Source organism: Triticum dicoccoides, chromosome 3B, assembly GCF_002162155.2.
Source record: "Triticum dicoccoides isolate Atlit2015 ecotype Zavitan chromosome 3B, WEW_v2.0, whole genome shotgun sequence".
Classification (NCBI taxonomy): domain Eukaryota; kingdom Viridiplantae; phylum Streptophyta; class Magnoliopsida; order Poales; family Poaceae; genus Triticum; species Triticum dicoccoides.
The window spans coordinates 283545578-283551854 of NC_041385.1; the positions used below are offsets into that span (position 1 = coordinate 283545578).

General features: G+C 42.2%; 1 long non-coding RNA gene across 3 annotated transcripts; it reads right to left on the reverse strand.

Annotated features, from left to right (window-relative positions):
• Window positions 1-1349: 1349 nt before the first annotated feature.
• On the reverse strand, window positions 1350-6265 carry LOC119275919. 3 transcript variants are annotated; one of them, XR_005136001.1, is made up of 5 exons: window positions 5967-6265; window positions 4464-4526; window positions 2062-4012; window positions 1859-1997; window positions 1350-1482 (listed from the first exon to the last, which is right to left on the reverse strand). It is a non-coding gene; the product is annotated as an uncharacterized LOC119275919 (long non-coding RNA). The 3 variants fall into 3 exon arrangements; XR_005136000.1 differs by having other exon boundaries at window positions 2062-4526; XR_005135999.1 differs by lacking the exon at window positions 5967-6265 and having other exon boundaries at window positions 2062-5284.
• Window positions 6266-6277: the final 12 nt, after the last annotated feature.

A 6277-nucleotide genomic window follows, 5' to 3' on the forward strand; every position in this document is an offset into this window, starting at 1 on the left:
TTGTTTGTACAGATCAGTTGTAGAACTTGGACGTCAATGTCACAGAATTAATTTGTGAGCTTCTTACGTTTCCTTTTAAAGTTGTTTTTTCCATCGAACTTTATTGGCACCAAATTTTATTTTCCGTGCCTCTCAAACTGATGCGATTTTTTTCGACGAGTACGTACCAAATTTCTCTGTACTGATATGTTTTTAACACACACACATATTGAATTGTTCCCACATTTCATTATGAATTTATTATATATAAAAGGTTAACTATACGACACTTTTTAAATGAATCTAACAAGAATTTTCGCTCGCTAAACTTCCAAATGTTTTTCCATTGTAAATTCAAGTCTGAACAATTGTAAATACTTCTAAATTGAACTGAAATAAAATATAGGAACACTCGAGTCTGAACAGTTGCAAATAGTTCTAAATTCAACTTAAATAAAATATAGGAACTGAACTGAGTGTATTTTCAGATTTCTGCTAGCATGCACCATGACACTTTAGATATGTTTTTACAATAGAACATATACTAATTTTTATGTCAAGTAACCTCAAACAAAACTAAAGTGGAGCTTCATTTACAATAATAGAATAGAACATATGCTAGTTTCGATCCATACAAGGTTTTCTCAAATGCTTATTAAGGCATAACACACAACTCCTGTTGTGCTATAGGAAGAACACTTAAAGAGGGGAAATTGGACATAGAATCGTTAAGTAGGTGTACAAAAAAGCACACAAAACATGTACTGAAAAAGAACAACACATTCTTAGCGTTGCATCGGCCTCCTGTGGCAGAGGTGAACGTTCTGATAGTTGCGTCATTGCACGGCCTCGTGTGGCGGAGGTGAACGGCTTGTGGTGGTAAGGGGAACGGCTTGAGTGCTGCATATCCAAAAAAAAATTGTTTTATTTGACAACACGAAAACATAAAAAGGCCTCCTGTCATCATCGAACTGAACCATGCAACGCCTGTCGAGTTACTGAAATATTTTATAGTATGGGTTAGATACAGTTCCAAACTAGTACCTGAAACCATCCCCAAATATGCATGTCAAGCTTCAAAGTTGGAAGTAATAAACACCCAGATATGCATGGGTTTATATGAGTATAGATGAGCTACGGAATAAACACTCAGATATGAATTTGCTTCAAGTCAGGTTTGGTTTTTTTTAATTTGATGCATGTTTGCACTATAGAACTGCTACTGGTTTGCAAGCTGGACTTGAGTACTCCCTCTGTAAAGAAATATAAGAACATTTTAGATCTCTACTTTACTGATCTAAACACATATTTCCCTTATTAATTTTTCCATAGTTTACTCCCAAAATCATCACCACAAAAGAAACACATATGCATTCCAGTGTACCTGGGCGATGCATCGGCTTGTACTGAGGGTGTAGATTAGAGTGGCTAGAAGAGGATACAGTAGCATGCACACACCACCATATAAGTCCAGAACACATGTATACATGCACACATCTCCATCTACAAGGAAGGATAGATGAGTAATTGATAAGAGAAAAAAGGTATGCTAGAATGTAAACCTGGAATTGGAAAAAACAAGTATCAAAGTTTTTACGGAAAAATGCCAACGGGTCAGTTCCACAGCTCTTTCAATTTGCAGGAACTAACAGAAACACTAATAGAGAAATAGCAAAGCACCATCTTTTTGGTAATACAGGAAATTATGAAAACACCATAACATGATTTTTGCTAATGGGATATATACTGATGTACTACTACAGGTTTGTTGTCAAACTTTACTTGTTGTTTGGGATGCACTTCTTTTATGAAACTTAAATGAACAGGACTGAATTGCAACACTAAGAATTTCATAGCATTTTTCAGAAATTTATTATACCTTCATTTTTGGAAACTGCTGCCTATTCCTGCTATTTTTTCAGTTTTTTTTGTAAACTGAGTCTTCTACGTTCCAGTGTTGCATCTTCCTCTAAATTCATCTCTTTCTTCATAAATGTTGCATCCTGTTTTTCGGCATCCTGCAAAAAAAGGATCAAATTTTGAAAGATTGAGCCATTGAGGAAGTACAGGGGGTTGCCGGACCTGGAAGAGGAGGTCGTCGCATGAGCAGCCCCGCCGGATACAGCTATGGAGCACGAGGTGGCCTGGACGCGATTCTTTGAGCGACCAGAGGCGGGGCTAGCAGTTGGACTGTGAACCATGGAAGAGCTCGATTTTGTCAAGCACGAACAGGTGAGCGAAGCCCAAACTTAAAGAGGAAGACTAGCTGAACTGAGAAAGTAAAGTGATTTGTCACGCACATCCACTGGAACTAAATAACAACACACACACACACAGACTGATGAGTGTACAATTCATCAAACTTCTAAACAGTAGGCCTCTAAATAAATTCAATAGATACTCTCTAACTATACCTAACAAACTAAGCCAAAGCTCAATCCTAAAAAAATACTACAATCATTGAGGTTGTGGTAATTACATCGTCCTTTACATACTGATGTACCACTATTAGTCTACTAAATTGTTCTTATATGCATCCACTTGTGGAATTTAAAGTAAGAAGTATTGGCTGAAACAAAAGAGTACTCATTTCAAATAGGGATTCATGTTCTTGCGCCTACATATTACAATCTTGATTTCTTACTGAGGGTGGCCAAGGCGACCAACGGGAACTGTAGTTGGCCGTGCTTGTTCTGGGCAGCAAACTCACACCAGGTGGAAGTGATCACGGGTAGCAGGGATCACGGGTGGCCTTCATCTCGCTGCCGGACATAGGGTGCTCGCGCTCGTGGATGTCGAGGACGGGATCGACAGCAAAACATGACACTGCTGAAATTAGATAGCATTGACAACAAAACAGGACACTAGTGAAAAAAATCCTCCAGAAAATGGCCGTTCTCCTAGATCGAAATAAGGGTGTACGTGTTTTCAAAAATAGGGATATGGATTGAACTAATTTTCTAGGTACGGTGGAACTGAAGGAAAAGATTTTCAGAAAGGGGAGGTGGATTGAACTGAAGGCGTTGGTGAGGGCGTTCGAGGACGGGTGGCTGCGGTGGGGTCGCAGGCCACCATGGATGACGGTGAACGTCACCGGGCGGACCGCGACGACGGAGGCCGCGTGGTGGAGGGACGATGCACTGGCATTTTTTATTTGAACTAATCATTTCTTTTATTTCGAATTGATCATTGTTTTTAATTCATACTGGTCATTGTTTTTAATTAAAACAATTTTTTCCTTTCAAACCAGTATGTGTGCATGTGTTGGAAAAGTGAGGTACCAGTCAGTCAGTCATGTTCATGAACGGAGGGATCCTTGCCATGTCCCGTGTGCTAGGTCTACTCATTTTACAAAATGAACCTTTTTAACTGAATTTAGCTTTACAGAGAGTGCATGCGATTTTATAAAATTATGAGAATGAATAAATATACACACCAAACTGACAACAGAATACACACCAAACTAATACTGAGTTTAGTATAGAAATTCTCTTTTCATGCACTGACGATATTTTCTTCTCTGTGTACTGGAGCACAAAGAACAAAAACACACACCGAACTGACGATACAATACATATTGAAGAAAAGGGAATTTCTTATCTTTGAAATGATGATAGAATACATAGCGAACGGACAGGAGAACAATGTCTATTTGTGTTTTTGCTTTTTTCATGAATTGACGATATTTTACAAAAATCAATGTACTGACAACACTTCTTCAGCTTAGTGCACAATGTCCAGTATTATTTTGTCAGGTTATTTCATGGAAGGCACTACAAGAAATCAGTGGCAATAATCAAATTTCAGTTTTCAGTGGCAATAGGTGTAGTAAGTGAAGTCGAACTGACCTCGTCCGTGGCGGAGGTGAATGGCCTCAGGTGACGGAGTTGAACGGCCTGTGCGCTGAGGCGCGGAGGGCGACATCGGAACATGGTCCACACATGGCGCATTGCCACGAGAAGTGGTCACGTCGCCAGCAGGAGGTGCGGGGAGGCGTGCACCTCTTTGGGAGGAGGTGCGTCACGCCTGGTGACTGTCGAGGTGTCGGGGGTGAATTAGAGTAGCAACACTTTTGTTTTTGATTGGCTTGGCACAACAAGATATACACCTAGCAATCTAGGCCAAATAAAATCCATAGATAACAGATTGACCAAACCAAAAATCCATGTACTGAACTTATTTATCTATACACTTGATTCCTTTATGTTTTATCTTATAGAGAAATACTGAAGCAAAATCTGAACATGATCACATTACCACAAGGAGGTAAAAGACATGTAAAACCAGTGCTCAAGCATTGATGCTTCATGATCAAGAATTGGCGCAAAATTCAGAGACAAAAAATCTTGCGATGAAACTTCAGGATCAACAATTGGTCACCTCCTCCATAACAAAATTCGTGAAATAAAGAACAATTGTGCAAAAGTAGATCAAAATGAACCGGAGAGAGTTCTGGGGCGGTGACCACCATTGTAGTAGGATACCTCGTTGGCGACCACACGAGAATGGGGGATGAGGCATGGCCTGCAGCAGTACAAGGAGGCAACCTGCAGAAGGAAGAGGTTGTGACCTGACAGCGGAAGAGGCTGCGACCTGACGGCAGAAGAGACCGCGACCTGACGGCGGGGGTTAGGAGGCAAGAATGATGGTCGCTTGGACATTTTTTCACTAGGTTTGTTTTCAGTATTAAAAACTATTTACTACATTACAAAAAACACCTAAAGATGCTCCAAACAAACTTCTGAACTTGCATACAACCCTCTTTGAACTTGCGATATGAAACTTTTTGCACTTACACAAGTTGGCAGTGGAAGCAAGCAGCAACCAGAAGCATACTATTGTTTTACAGTACTCAAAAGCACACAAAGATCACATCCGCAACACAGTGGTGGGCTGATATCTATGGTTTCTTGATTGTTCCGTGGATGGATTCTAGTACTCCCATATACTAGTGTATGTGAAGCAACAACAAAGATTGGCCTTTTTATAGAAAATCAAAATGGACAGTACTGAATCTTGCACTTACCATTATAATTTTTGGGATTCAACTTGTTGTGGAGTTAGAGGGGAAATCCACACATGGCAGCACGTTCAGTTGAAAATAGAGGAGAGCAGAACACATCCATAGAATATACTCCAAACTCCACACACGAGCGAGACCGGGGGGCTCCTCGTTGAGCGCTGGCCGAGCGGAAGACGCAAAGTTGAACGGCCAAAGCAGATCAGCCAGGACGAACTCCACAGCTGCACAGGGAGGCTCCCACCCCCGACTGCCGTGCCCCTCCCACCTCCGGCCGCCGCACGCCTCCCACCCCCGGCCGTGACGCATAACGACAAGTTCAACTTCGTTCAACAAGAAGAAAATCCATTTATACTCATGTATACACCCAACAAGCATCAAATTCCATATACCTAAACTTCCATTTATTGATATACTTGAACTTATTTGCTGTTAATGTACATAGACTTTGTAATTAAACATCAAAACTAAGAGAGATAGCAGTCATTGAACTGAACCAAAATTAGGAATTGAATTGGACTAAATCAAGAAACTGAACCGAGTGTGGCACGAGTTAGTCAATGTGGAAGATCATTCCATTTTTCCATCTCTCTCTCTCTCTCTCTCTCTCTCTCTCTCTCTCTCTCTCTCTCTCTCTCTCACATCACCCTGCTGCAGCAACAAACAGCAGGAGTGCACCAGCGCAAGCAGAATGGGCTTTATGCAACTTTTGTCTTAATTTTTTTGACTGAACTGAGATTGAATTTTCACTGAACTCAACTTAAACATTGCCAGAAATTAGTTGAACTTTTTGTACTGAACTTAGCTGAACTTTGTACAGGGATCCACATTTTACCTGAAATTTATTACATGGATTTGCAAGGCTGGCCGGTGGTGAAAGCGGGGCGAGCAAAGGCACAGGAGGACCTACTAGATGTTGTCGCCATTTCCATCATAATCTAGGAGGAGGAGGATGATGGGAGCAAACCTCTATGGGCGCAATCGCTCGGGACACGTCAGGAGTGCGGCCGCCGGTGGCAAGGACCGGCCATCCCTCGCTGATCGACCACCGTGGCTAGCCTCATTTATGAAGTTGGCTCGTCAGGCAGCAGTGGGATAGTTGTGCGCGAAGACCAGTGACGCTCGGAGGCAGGGGCTAGGCGGCTCCGCACTAGGGTAGGGAGGTCGTGGCTGTGGCCGCTGGGGCAGGGGGCCTGCGGCAGCGCACTGGGAATGGGAGGTCGTTGTGGTGGCGTGCTGGGGCAGGGGGGGCGGCGGCATGCTGGAGTAGGGGGACGA